Raw genomic sequence first — 15,312 nt, 5'->3', positions numbered from 1 at the left:
GTCATAATGCTGATAGATATAATTCCCGTTCTGTTTAGATTAATTTGGTTTAGTTCTTGTTTAGCTTAAGCTTAGTATGTTTCACTCTTTAGTGGATAATTTGGTCCTCGTTATGTCGTTTGAATAATACTAGCATGTGGTTAGCGTTTTTAAGGCTGTGTGTGACCACTACCTTCTCTGTTTCAGGTTGTGGGTTTATGTTCTTAATGTGTTGATAGTCATTTATACGTGTACAATGTTCTCTGTGGACTGTTGTACGCATTTGAAAGCATGTCTAGCAAGGTCAAGTATCATTTTGGTCTGAGGAAGTTTAGAGATTGATGTTTATTATGGTTTAATGTGTTCTTAATCCAAATTGTCCTTTATATTTCGAATGAGTCGATTGTCATCCAAACATGTATTCGCATACATATCAACCTTTTTTTTACTTGGGTTTTGGTTCCTATGCATTCATGAGCAGCTCGATATGTGTTTGTTTTGCTTAATATTGCAGCTGGTAAGAAAACTATGTTCAGTTATTTAGTTTGTTTTGCTTACTGTGGCAGTTGATGAGGAACTGTATTTAGTCTTTAGTTTGTTTGCTTCATATTGTAGTTGGTATGACACTATGTTTAGTCATTAAGTCTATTCTGCTTAGTGTTGTAATCTGTATCAAATTACACTCAAAGTGGCCTAGTTTGTTTGTTCAATTTGAAACTGTAATTATAGTTGAAGGAGAAGGACCCTGCTGTTTTGGTATTTGAATTACCTGGTTTGCCTAAGTTAGCTTAATCCATTTGAAGCCTTATACAATAAGTTCTATAATTGAGCATGATTGTATGTTTGCCTAGTTTAAACCTCTTTTAACTGCATGTTTTAGCTTAAGCCTATATGAACAAATTCCTTATTTATAAAGGGTCTCGTCCTTCCACTGTTTCTTCGCCCGAGATGGGTAAAAATATGAGTTATGAGAGTGAAAACTAAGTTTGTACACTTAAAGAGAATCAGATTGCCATAAGCTGTTCTGTGCTGTCTCTTAATGTCTTGTTTGTCCATTATTTGGCCTTTTTCTTTGGTTTATTGGTTATGTGGTTTGTCATAAAGAGGATGCCACTTGATTAGATTACTGTTTAGGTGATTATTGGTATGCTTTAGTTCTCAGTATTTGATTGGGCTTAAGCCAATAGTTTTGAAATGGTAAATGATAGATTAATGATGGTATGAGTATGAATATAGTTTTCCAAGTGTTTTGTGGGTTTTATTCCTCTTTGCATTGCGTACAGTTTGGATTGGTTTTATTGTGGAATTGAAACAAAATTCTAGATCTGTCTTTGTTTGAACCTCGGGAATGGTTAATAAAAACATATGACTTTCGAATATGGCTTGGGGTACATCTGTTGGTTTTTCTCTTTGTGTCGTTTGTATTCTTTGAAACCCTAATCAACTAATATAAATTAGCCAAGATAAGCCTTCTTATAGGATAAGATGTTTGAGTTTCCCAGTTCGTATGCCTTCTATGTTTTTTTTTTGCTCTAAATAAGGCTGAACAACAGCTTAGATCCAGCTTCAGTATCTTTAAGTATATGTTAGTGCTCTGTTGGATTCTAAAATATATTGGAGTTTCTCTATTGATAAAACATTCTAACTGTATGTTGTACGATCATTCCATGCTGAGTTGAACCTGTTTAAACTTATTGGCAAGCATTGTATGAATCATATGGGTATTCGAATAAGGGGTGAAGCTGCTGCAGCTGATTAAATTTGGAGTGAAATGTCAAATATGCATGTTCACTTGACTATCTATTTGAACCATATTAAGATATCTGGGTAATCCTTTTCTAGCTATACGCATAACTGTGCTTTGTGCTTGCTTTGGGATGTCTGTTTGGTGCTCGCGAATTTCCTTCCTTCTTTCTGCATTTTTTCTGCTCGTATGGGTTTGTCCCCGCCTTGCCTGATTTTTTTTCTGTGGTATGGTATACTTCAAAGTATACATGGTATATAAACCTTAATGTATATCCGGGTATACAAGGACCGTATATTAATATATACCTTTCAGGTATACTAGGTATACTCTGAATATTTTGTGCTATTGCATTTGTCTATGCAGTTTATATATGACCTATCGACCTGTTTTGAATTTGTACATGTTTAACCTTATTCGTCGATTAGATACTAATCCTCTTCCTTTCTTTTGTTTTATGCATGGCCATCGCATACGAGTCTGAGGGACTCCTCATCCTCCGCATTCGATGTTGGGCTAAAAGCCCAACAAAATCCTCCTCTCGAGTCAGCCCACCCGCAGCAAAAATTTAAAAAGGAATTCTAGGCCGAGGCCCATAACAGTGGCAGCAGCCCAAAATGGGCTAGGCCCATCTCATTACATCTTTCTACACCTCTATTTTATGTTGTTGCATTTAATTTGTATTATGGGATTAACTTTTATTTTGTTTTTATTTTCTTAACCTAGATGAATCCTAATGAATTAGTAGGTTTAGCTTTAGTATAATGGGTAGTAAATTTAAGATAGATATTAACATTAGTTCCATAAGTTTCATTCCCTTTTATGTTAAAATTATTTATAGTATTTATTATTTGGAATAATTGATTTGCAAAATGGCATGGCTATATATTTTAAGTAAAAAAGAATCATATTTTATCATAAATGTTTCAAAACGCCACTAATACGCAAATATAAACTCAATCATATTTTGTAAATGACCCTTCAAGTTTGGAGTCAATCACGTATATTTTCAGCTATGCATAGTTAATGAGAAATGATAAAAGGATAAAGAAACTCATATTAGCTATTTTTGTGCATACTCCTAAATCATAAAAGAATCAATTAATATGTATTTATAAACCTATTTTTATATAGCATTATTATATTTTTCTTTCAAAACCTTAGCAACATTTTGTGAATTTTATTTTAAAGAGTATTTAAAATCCTCTTTTATGCAAAATATCTTTTACAAGTTTTATTTCTAAATAGCATCTTATTTAAAGTCTTAGCAATATTTATAAGTTTTATTTAAAATGGCATTCAAAGTCCTCTTTTATACAAATTCTCACTTTAATTAATTAACCTAAGTTTGGCCGGACAACCGTAGTTAACGGATTCTAAAGGATGCCTAACCCCTTCCCTTTAGGATAATATAGAGCCCTTACCTGGAATCACATTGGTTAAGCAGACTATTAACGGAGGTTTAGTTTTAACTTTGCCTTAGTTAACCTCTAGGTGTCCTAATTCACTGTTAAATTAATTAGGTGGTGACTCCTTAAAATAAAATAAATAGGAATCACCAATATGTTGTACTCTACTATAACCTGGTTAAAATGGGGTATAACATATATAATGGGTTGTGATGTGTTTTATTATTTCTCGTATTCATTGTTCATTAGTGGTTGCAAACACTTGTTATGCACAAACCCTAGTTTATTTGGAAAAATGAACTAGGGTGTGATTTGAAATAATATAACAAGGACTCGGGGCACTAACCCTCGTTTCATGAACTCGCTTAGGGATAAGATGAGTTTTACTTGGCATATTTAATCAATTTTATTTACAACTTTTCTGCATTTGGGAAAATCATGAAAAGCAATACTCTCTAACTATTGGAAAATATTAGAAAGTGCATTAGAGATTAAGTGCATACATAACCCCGACCCATTAGAAATATATCATATTGACACCCGCATAATATCTAATCATCGCCGGGACACAACTTTGGTTCTCCAAATCCAAACAAATTCCAAACACTTCAAAATAGCGAATACAAATCAAATCTCTTTTCAAACTATTCGGAATAGGATTAAAGCCTTTAAAGACTAGTATCTCATACAATTAGCTCTCCATATTCCCTGTGGGATTCGACCCCAACCTTGTTTGGGTTACTATATTTGATAACGTCCGCTTTACGCCATTAATAGGTGTAATTTGAGCGTATCAACATCGTTGCAAAGAATTAATTATATGTGTTTGACTGCTCACTATATTGATAGAGATTGGGTTTTGCATAAAAAAATATTGAATTTTTGCCCTATCACTAGTCATAAGGGTGAGCATATGGCAGAGGCTATTGGCAATTGTTTGCTTTATTGGAACTTGGATCAAATTTTTACTGTTACTGTTGATAATGCTTCTTCCAACGATGTTACAGTTAGAGAATTGTCTAAACAGTTAAATAATTGGGAAACTAATGTAATGGATGGTAAGCATCTTCATGTGAGATGAATGGCTCACATACTTAAGGTTTGAAGGAAATTGATGCTTCTGTCAAACGTGTTAGGCAAATGGTACGGTATGTTAGATCATCTTCGGCAAGAGGAGCTCACTTTAAGAAATGTTGTGAAGTTCAAAAGGTGCAATGTTCTAAATCACTAGAGCTAGATGTGCCTACTAGGTGGAATTCCACCTATTTGATGTTGGATATAGCACAACACTTTGAGAAGGCTTTCGATAGGTTTGATCTTTTTGATGAGAATTTTAATAATTATCTTTCTACTAATGTTCTTGAAGATGGAAGTGTTGCAGGTCCTGTCGCGTGTGATGATTGGGCGAATGTAAGGAATGCGGTAAAGTTTCTTGAAAGATTTCATGGGCTCACCGTAAAGGTTTCAGGTTCACATTACGTTACTTCTAATGTTCATTTTAAGGATATATGTGAGCTTGATGTACATTTGAAAGTGTGTTTAGAAAGTGAAGATGTTAGTTTGAGTATAATGGCTGAGCGAATGAGACAAAAGTTCAAAAAGTATTGGGGGGATCCCAAAAAGATAAACAAAATGATTTTTATTGCTTCCGTGTTGGATCCTCGTAATAAGTTTGTGTATGTTAACTTTGGGCTTGAAGAGCTATTTGGTGAGGAAGTAGGAAAGAAAGTAAGCGAAGGAGTGTATGATTATATGAAATCTTTGTTTGGAGAGTATCTAAAAAATCATGCAAGATAATTTCATCATAAATCATCTCCATCTACATCTTCTTCATCTCAATTCTCATCTGATGTATCTTCTAATTCTGACACCTCTTTGAGAAAAAAAGCTTTGAGAGCTAAGCTTCACTTGAAGAAACAAAAAAGAAGATTCTGGGTGTGGGGGTGCTAAATCGGAGTTGGATAGATACATTAGTGAAGATCAAGAGCTTGAAGATGAACGTGTTGAGTTTTTGATTTTAGATTGGTGGAAAATAAATGCTCCTAGATTTCCCGTTCTTTCAGAGTTGGCTCGTGATGTATTGGCTATTCCGGTTTCTAGTGTGGCATCGGAATGTGCATTTAGTACCGGTGGACGTATTCTTGATCAATTTAGAAGTTCATTAACGCCTAAATATGTGTAATCTCTTATTTGTTCTCAAGATTGGCTTAGAGAAGAGAATAAACCCGTTAGTGTGGAAGAAAGTTTGGAGTATATTGAGAAACTTGAACTTGGTAAGGTTTTATATATTTTTGTGTGTTTTAGTGCAAAAATCATATTCTTATTTATGTTGTATGACATATTTGATTAAATTATCTTTAGAGATGGCAAATAGTGGAAGAGATCCTTGCATTGTTGATGTTTGATTGCAATTTGCTATTTTTTCCTACTAGTGGTAAGTTCAATATTTTATTTTGTAGTATTGTTCTTTTATCTTGAAAGTTATATTCTAACTTTTGGTTTTATCTTACTTCTTATCATGTTCAAGTTCAACCATGCCTCCTAAAGCTCGTTCACATGTTTGGGAATACTTTGCGATAGTTCAAGACAATGAAGAAGGGCGTAAAGTAAGGTGCTTGACATGTGGTATGATACTTAAATATAATCCAAGAGTGACTGGCACAAGTTCCTTGTTGAAGTTTATTGAGAAATGTCTTGAGCGTCAACAAGAGAGGCGAATTCGCCTTCAAATTTAAGCTTATGTTTTGAATTTGGTGAATTTCAGACCAAATTGTGATTGTTAATATTGTGTTAAGACGATGGATTTAAGACTTAGTTCGTGACAGCTAATGTTTTGTATTTGGAGCTAGATTTTAAGAAATTTGTGTTGTTTGGCAGTTTGGATGCTACTTGTTTTAAACTTATGTTATTTGTGCTGCTCGTTTTTACCGTGTGCGCTGTTTTGCTGCGTGTTGTTACTGGTTTCCTCTGTTAAGCTACTGATTTTGTTTCTGGACTGGTTTTTTGCTGCTACTATTACTATTTTGTTGTTGCAGACTGTAGCAACTATTGGTTGCGTAGTTGCTGGCTTGTTGCTGCTGTTATTGGTTGCTGCTGCTACTGCAGTTGCTGGCTGCTGCTGCTGCAGCAGTTGCTGGCTGGTGCTGGCTAGTGCTGGTGCTGGCTGCTGCTGCTGCTGTTGCTGGCTAGTGCTGGTACTAAAGACATTCTTGATATGTTGATCATGAATCATTTGGTAACGGGCGACTATTGCTTAACCAATGCCAAAAAACCGAATTAGAAAATTGAAACCGAACCGAACCGAACTTCAAAACACCGTACCGAACCGAACTAATTCAGTGCGGTGTTCGGTTTCCACTTTAAAAAAATCGAAACCGAAATACTGAACCGAACTTTAAAAAAATCGAACCGAACAACCGAACGCCCACCCTTAGTTTCAGCCATGAACACCTCCTGGTTTCATGAGTATATAGAGAATGGGCTTTTTACGACCATCCTCTTTGAAGTGGCTTACACTTCACACTCACATAGGTGATTCCTAAACGTGTTATCGCGTAGATACACTATTTGGTCAAACCTGCCAAACTTAGAAACCATTAAAAAACTTAAGCTTTATTAACTCGTTAAAAAGCCTTAACGTTTTATCCGTGTTCCTGAACATTGTCTTCATCACGAGAATGGATTGAGTTATTTGACAATGCTGAACCGTCAGTCACAACTTTATTTGATCTCCTTGAACCTAGCTCTTGGGATCTCCAGTCTGCTAGGTAGAGTTACCGTTATGATGACTTGTCCTAAGCCTTAAACTCAATCCCTTAGATGATCTTTCAACCACCTCTCTAGTTAGGCCTTTTGTAAGTGGATCAGGCATATTATCTCTAGACTTTACATAATCAATAGTGATAATTCCACTAGAGAGTAGTTGTCTCACGGTATTGTGACTCCGTCGTATATGACGAGATTTTTCGTTGTACATAACGCTTCCTGCCCAACCTATTGCTTCTTGACTATCACAATGTATGCATATAGGTCCCAGAGGTTTAGGCCAGAATGGAATATCTTCTAAGAAATTCCAGAGCCATTCAACTTCTTCACCGACCTTGTCTAAAGCTATAAATTCAGATTCCATCGTAGAACGGGCGATGCACGTCTGTTTGGATAATTTTTATGACACAACTTTGAATCATGTGAGGCAGTTGACATGCATCATTCTCAATAAAGCAAAGACCCTTAGTCGTATATAAGACATACAGATTACTGGTTCAAACTCAAACAAGGGTCCAACAAGAGAGGAATCACACGGCTATTTGATCTTCGAGCATGCTACTGTGCCCAAACAGAGTGCACAAACTATCATCTGATGAACATGCCAACAAACTTGCAGCATAACAGGAAACAACAGTTAAATGCACAAGCAAGACCATGCTAAAAGGCAGGTATATGAGGAAATTAATGATTTAAGTAGGTCCTGACTGTATGAGAATACATGACTAGAATGGGTTAAACATGAACACCAATGAAATAAGATAACAGACAGCATCTAGACTCACATAAGAACCAATGACATACTCAAGGATTAATCCGACAAACTAACACCAAACTGAAGGCTGGACTATATTAGAATAATAATGCGATAGCAGCTGAGCTAACTTATAAGTAATGATGTTACATTAAACTAAACAGAAGTGGACTTATGATACTAAGACTACATAACAACCCTGAACTAGCCCTTAGTCCTAATTATCGATCACGAGTATTAACAAACGCATAACAGACAGGAAATAAAATCAGTACACAAAACAAATTAAGACCAGTTCCTCCAAAACACCAAACAGAGTAGGCATATATGTAGACCAGGTTGTGAGCAAAGATGGTTTAAAGAGAAGAAGTTACCTTCTTCGAGCGCAGCGAAGTGAAGCGAGGTTTTCGATCTAGCCTCGAACACTACAGACCTCCGGGCTTGCGCGCACTTGGATTTGAAACAGCGAAGAGGGAATAAAATGCATAGTGTTTTCAATCAATATCAAAAGGAATTGTATCAACCAATATTTTAGAGGAATTTGGGCGACTGACCAGATCTTAATTTCTAGGGAGTTTATGCGACTAAAAATCTAACTTTAGGGGGGGTTTTTCCCACTTTAATTTCTGGGGGATTTCTGCGGTTCGAAAGCTTTTTTTCTTCGACCCCCCTCTACGATTCCAACCGCCCTCTTATTTATAGTGTTCTTTAGGTTTTGTGTTGGGAAAGGAGATAGAGGAGCGGGTGACAACGAAAGTGGAGGGAACAGAAGTGGGATGGCAGTGGCATGGGCGAAGATGGGAAGTGGGGTGTCAGACGCGTGGGTGGAGATGGCAGGATAGAGACGGAGTGGGGGTAACGTGGTGTCAGAGGATGGAGACGAAGGTGTGGTGGTGTCAGACGCAAGTGGGGGACAGTGGTGTAGTGGAGGGTGCGGGTAGCGATGGTGAAGATGGAGGTATGGGTGTGGGTGATGAAGCAGTGGGGTGAGGGAGATAGTGGAGGTGCGGGTAACGTGGGAAGAGCCAACGACGAAAGAGGGGAAATGGGGAGACGCGGCGGTGGCGATGGGGGTTGGAGGCGGTGATGGGAGGAGGAAGAAAAAAGGAGAAGGAGGCGACGAAAAGAATGGGTTCAAAAAATGGGAAACCCTTAAGGGTTTCCCTTATTTTGGATAAAGAGGGGTCGGATCAGGTCCATTTGTGGACCGGGTCAATTTTTAGACCGGGTATTAAAAGAATGGACTAGTGAATTGAACCATGGACTAGTCTAAAAATTAAGATAAGCGATATGGGCTAATCAAAAAAATATTAGGAGTTAATCGGACCTTGATTTGGGGTCCGGTAAGTCAAAAATGCGGACCGAGTGCAAGAAATAATTTGGCTTCTAAATTTGAATAAAAGACCCATTTTGATTAACGATGTACCAAGGGTGCCAGAATATCACCTGGTACGAAAATATGCAATTGTAAAAGACCCGGATAATAAATTATATGTTGTTGCAATGACCGTGCAATAATATTTTAACAATAAATAAACGCTATCATTTTAAATGTGCGAAATAAGTGTGATGTGTATGCGGAAGTTGATAAAATGCCGAGAAATGCCAGTTTCAATAATACTAAATAACCGTAGCGAATGACTAGCGGTAATAGTACTGCTAATAATGATAACAATAATGATAATGGTAATAATGATAATGGCGATAAAAATAATAATAGATATAATAATAATAGTAGATAACAAACATTGATAATTAAGATGATAATAATTAATAATAATAATAAAGATGATAATAATTAATAACAAGATAACAATAATAAATAACAATTATTGATAGTGACAAAACGTTAGTAAATTAATAATAATAACAATAATAGTGGTAATAATAAGATAATAATGATAATAACAATAATAATGATGATAATAATAAATAAATAACAATTATTGATAAAACAATGACAATAATTAATAATAAAATAACGATGATAATGATGATTAATAATTGATAACAAAATAACGCTGATAATAGTGATTAGTAATTAACAATAATAATAATAATGAAAATTAGTAATAATGATAATTTAAGAATAATAATAATAGTTAATAATAATAATAATAATAATGATCATAATAATAGTTGTAACAGAATAATAAAACGCCGTTATTGATAAGAGACCAATAACTATAGTAAACATAATATATATTATTATTTTATTTTATTTTTTTTGAAAATATTAGAAGCGCAAATATGTATTTCGGAGGAGAGGCGGGACAAAATTGGGTGTCAACAACTTGTCCCTCTTTGCCTGATAATGATGAAAGAATTTTCGGGCAAAGACGTTGACTTAGTAGCCTATTTTGTCCCGGCTAGAGGATTGTGGAGGACTTAGGGTAAAGAAAATTACGGCCGAACTCTGGTCTTTGAATCGCCTACATATCTCGGGTTGCACGAGAATCAGGCCGTGTGTAGTTCTGGGAAGACTACGACACCTATGACTGGCAACTCACGATTTGATGCGAATCTTCGCAAAAAAAATATTGTCCCAGTGTCGAATTATGATGACATTGGGTATTGTGATAGAACTCTGAAAATGAGTGTGCTGGAACGGAAAATTTGAAATTGGAGCCGAGTGTTCGAGGTAGATCATTGACCCTTGTCGGAAGTTTGCTTATCCTTCCCGACGTATTGCCCCAGTTCGCTGCCGAAGAAATAGTTCCACGTTGCGCTAAAGCTCCTGCGAAACTTTAAACTAGATAAAATAGTCAGTAACAAATAAATATTGAAGTAAAGTGATGCAAGTGCGGTGAAATGCGGCTGCGAGCGCACGCAGGGCATTTGAAAATAATAATAAGACAGGGAAGGTGCGGTGCGATGTCTTATGCAGAAATTTTTCAAAGGGCGATGCGCAGCCTTATGCGGAAACTACAAAGGGCGGTGCGCAGCCTATGCAACATGAAAGGTGGTGCACAGCCTTATGCAGAAAATTTAAAGGGCGGTGCATGGCCCAGGCAGTATATGAAAGCGATGCAAAGGGCGGTGCGTAGCCCATGCATCATATGAAAGGCGGTGCGCAGCCTTATGCGAAAAATTTAAAAGGGCGGTGCATGGTCCAAGCAATACATGAGAGCGATGCAAAGGGCGGTGCGCAGTCCATGCATCATATGAAAGGCGGGGCACAGCCTTATGCAGAAATTTTCAAAGGGCGGTGCGCAGCCCAAAATGTCCTATTAAAGGCGGATTAGTCTAAACTGCCCTATTAAAGGCGGACTAGCCTAAAATGTTCAATTAAAGGCGAACAAACCTAAAGTGTCCTATTAAAGGCGGACGAGCTTAAAAGTCCTATTAAAGGCAGACGAGCCTAAATATCCTATTAAAGGCAGACGAACTTAAACTGCCCTATTAAAAGCGGACTAGCCTAAAATGTTCAATTAAAGGCGAACAAGCCTAAAATGTCCTATTAAAGGCGGGCGGGCCTAAATATCCTATTAAAGGCGGACGGGCCTAAATGTCCTATTAAAGGCGGACGAACCTAGATGTCCTATTAAAGGCGGACGGGCCTAGATGTCCTATTAAAGGCGGACGGGCCTAAATGTCCTATTAAAGGCGGACGGGCCTAAATGTCCTATTAAAGGCGGACGGGCCTAAATGTCCTATTAAAGGCGGACGGGCCTAAATGAGGTGCTTTTGCGAACAATGATGATGTGCCTTTGCAGGGCATTTGAAAGTAATAATGTAATGCAGGTGCGGTTGCTTTTGCAGTGCGGGGCATTTAAAGCAATAGTGCATGCGCATTGTATTTGAAAGCATTTATGCAAGGCATTTGAAAGCAATAGGAAATGTTTGTGCATCGACACGTTTGAAAAATCATTTGCAAGACTCAAGCATTAATTTGTTGCGAATCTCGTATATTATTGATACTCGAGAGGCATAATCGTTATAAGAAAGATCAAACCGTTCGACGTGCAATCCTTGCAAGGCTGCGAACATTATATATATTTTGGCTTCCGCAACTTGGGAACCGTGAAACAAAGCGAGCATCCTTTCTCCCAAGTCTTCTTTTTGCCTGATGACTCTGTTGGCCATATTCTCTTTCATGTTTCTCGATGTCGCTTGCGATGATGCCCTTAAAAATTGTCCCAGTTACTCGCATAAGAGGGTGTCGTTTTGCGATGATGCCCCTTAAAACTGTCCCAGTTTCTGGTATAGGAGGATATTGAGCTTTTGCGGTGATGCCCTTAAAATTTGTCCCAGTTTCTGGTATAGGAGGATGTTGCTTTTGCGAATGACGAGACCGAGCCTGACATAGGCTGCCTATGTATCCCACTAAGTGAATCAGGTCAAGCGTAGTTCAAATTACAAAGCAGAATAAAATTGAGATAGAAGACGGTGCTTGGTCTTATGCTAAAATTTCAAAGGGGCGGTGCACAGCCCGAAATGTCCTATTAAAGGCGGACGAGCCTAAAATGTCCTATTAAAGGCGGACGAGCCTAAAAATGTCCTATTAAAGGCGGACGAGCCTAAAATGTCCTATTAAAGGCGGACGAGCCTAAATGCAGTGCTTGATTTATGATTACTAAAATTAGTGTGGAGCGAGGAGCTTTTGCGATGCTTTATTTGTATGCGGTGAGACGAGTTTGACGCAGTGCGTAATTTGCAGCAACAAATATTCATGACGTAATGCCGAAGATTTGGGGACCTTCTACCCTGCCAAAATTTGCATCTAAAAAAGTTCCTGCACTCAAAGAAATTTGTAAGTTTCAAATTTAATTAGTATTAAGTTGACTTTTCCCTTTGCTCTATCTGAATCTTGCAATTGCCGACTTGATACTGTGCGATATCCTTCAAAAATAGCTAAAATATGCCCCTGCGTTACTCAAAGAAAATTTGTTAGTGTAAAATAAAATGGTTGTCTTGCATTGAACACCAAAGCTTTGGCGTTGAATCTGCATTTCTCGAGGTGATGTCATTGCAACAATCTGGTGACGCTAATACATTGCTCGAGATTTCGACTCATGCTTTTGTCGAATAATGATAGGCCATTTGCAAAGCTGCCCCAGTATTGCTTTATGGGGAAGATGGAATTTTCACTATATTAAGACCGTGTCCGAGAATGGACTGCCTACTTATCCCGAAGGAATCAGGTCGAAAGTAGTTCATAACAAGCTTTAGCAAAAATTACAAGAAGGAAAGCTGATGGGTGGAGAATGCTAGTGACGGTAGATCCTTTCAATCGTCTTACTTAGTTCCACACTTCCTTTTCAAATGTCTCGGTGCCAATTTTGACAGATCACCGGTAACAATAATTGCATTTGCAACTGAAGGGCCATCATTGTCGCACAATTTATTTTGTTGCACACTTATCTTATCCTTTTCGATCATGTTCTGGATCTTATGCTTAAGAGCCGGGCAATTTTCTGTGTCATGACCTGGAATATTAGAGTGGTAAGCACAACTCTTGGACCAATCAAAATCTGGCGGTAGGCTTTTAGGGATCCATCCTTTCTTTGGCTTCAGGAGTCCCTTGGCTTTCATTTTCTCAAATATGCTGGTTAATGACTCTTCAAGAGGAGTAAAAGTGCGGAATTTTACGTGCTCTGACTGTCGTAAGCTAGACTGTGCTTGATCGGTTTGATTTTGAAAGCCTCGTTGATGAAGGTATACATGATCACGCGAACATTGATAGTTCTGCCGTGATTGCGGCTGACGTGTAGACCTGACAGTTGAGTCGGTCTCTCTGTTTTTGCCTTGCAAGTTGTTGAATGTCTCGGCTTGAAAAGTTTCTTGTACTGATGAAGTGTCAACAATTTTTCCTGCTCGAATGCCCACTTCTACTTGCTTTCCAACTTGAATTAAATCAGAAAAGTCGCGTAACCGCGCACATAACAACTTTTCATAGTATATGCCCTTTTGCATTTGGATGAAATTTGAAATCAGCTCATTCTCGGGCAACGGAGGGTGTATTTTTGAAGCTTCCAATCTCCACCGGATGGCATATTCCTGAAAAGACTCATGTGGCATTCTTTCTATCTCAAGCATATCATACAGATTTGGACTAACCCCGATGTTAAATTTGAAATGTTCTACAAAGTCGCGGGCCATGTCCTCCCATGTGTACCATTTGCGAAAGTCTTGTTCTGTGTACCAATCTAACACCAACCTTGATAGGCTCTGAATGAACAATTTCATCCTTATGGCTTCATCTTGCCCAATTCCCATTAATCTGCTACAATAGTCCTTCAAGTGCGTAACAGGATTTCCTCGGCCATTAAAGGTGTTGAATTTTGGCACTTTGAATCCTGGCGGCAAATCAACATTCGGAAGCATGCACAAACTTTCATATCTTAAACTTTGGACATTTCTCGCCCGCATCTCTTCTTCGATAATTCTCCTTAAATTGTGAAGCTCTCTATTCGAGTTATTCTGATTGATTGTATTCATTTCATTCCTCAATCTCTTGTGTGGGTATACCGCTAGCTGATTTTGTTGGTTTTCTGTGAAGGGCGCTGCAAGTGCAGGCTTTTGGACATTAGGTATCAATGTGACTTGCAAAGCTTCTGGTTTAATAGAGTATCTTGGTGGTATGTTGGTAGGAGCTGGGTGAGGAGAGATAGTGAAGGAAATGTTTCGGGTAGAGCTGGAAGCTGAACTTGTGTTAGGAAGAAGGCTGAGGGTATTTCCCAAATTGACCAATACGCCTTTTTGTACTACATTCTTCTCGCTATCCTCATTTTGCGATTGGACCAACCCCACACCGGTGTTGAATGACTCAAGTCTTTTTGCCATTGTATCTCGTCCTTAATGCAGATTCGCAGCCACAACAATGTTCAATGCCAGATAACCCGTAAAAGAGGGACACAAGAAGCTCTAGAATTTGTAGTCTGACAGTATCGTGACAGGCTGAATTGATGGCACGTAATCCTGATTTGATTCGTCTTTAATCTCGTCAACCTTCAAAAACAGGTGTATAAAGTTATAGAATTATTTTGATAAGAAAAAATAAATTAAAAGATAAGGCTGAAAGCAAAGCCGCATGGCTTTTTAAGGCGAGGCCACAATGGCCCTGATTGATAGACTTGATTGTTGATCTCGCGATTTTAAGTTCCTGCATCCAAAGAAAAATTCTCAGTTTGGGAGGGGGAAAGTTGATTCGTGTTGACTCGAAGCTTGACTTTGTTGGCGCCCCATTCATCCTGTTTGTTTGGATCTTGCGGCCTCCATTTAAAGCCTCGGTAGATGAACAGTAGTGAAACAATTGAAAGAAAGTCTTCCATTTGAAAAATATATACGTAAGTGTATGTATGTAAGGAAAGATATATATGAAAATATATGTATACAAGTTGTAAGATATTCCTGCTAACTTTCGATTGCGACACTTCCGAGAACTTTGAAAGGTCATTTGTGTGTACTATTCTTGTCTAGTAGCCTTAATAGTGTCGATGTCCAACTTTTCTCTTGTCTAATCTTCCAAAATATGCCCCAGTTTTGATTCTGAAGGGTACACTAAACCTATGCTATGTTGTGACCGAACCTTGTATAGGTGGCCTACGTATCCACCAAGGAATCAGGTCCGAACGTAGTTCGTGACGCATAAGATATTTTGGATTTTTGTTATAAAGCAACCGAACCCTATGTGGGTTGCCTACGTATCCCACCTCGGG

The sequence above is a fragment of the Lycium barbarum genome, chromosome 2, assembly GCF_019175385.1.
Source record: "Lycium barbarum isolate Lr01 chromosome 2, ASM1917538v2, whole genome shotgun sequence".
NCBI lineage: Eukaryota > Viridiplantae > Streptophyta > Magnoliopsida > Solanales > Solanaceae > Lycium > Lycium barbarum.
This window is presented reverse-complemented; position numbering follows the sequence as displayed.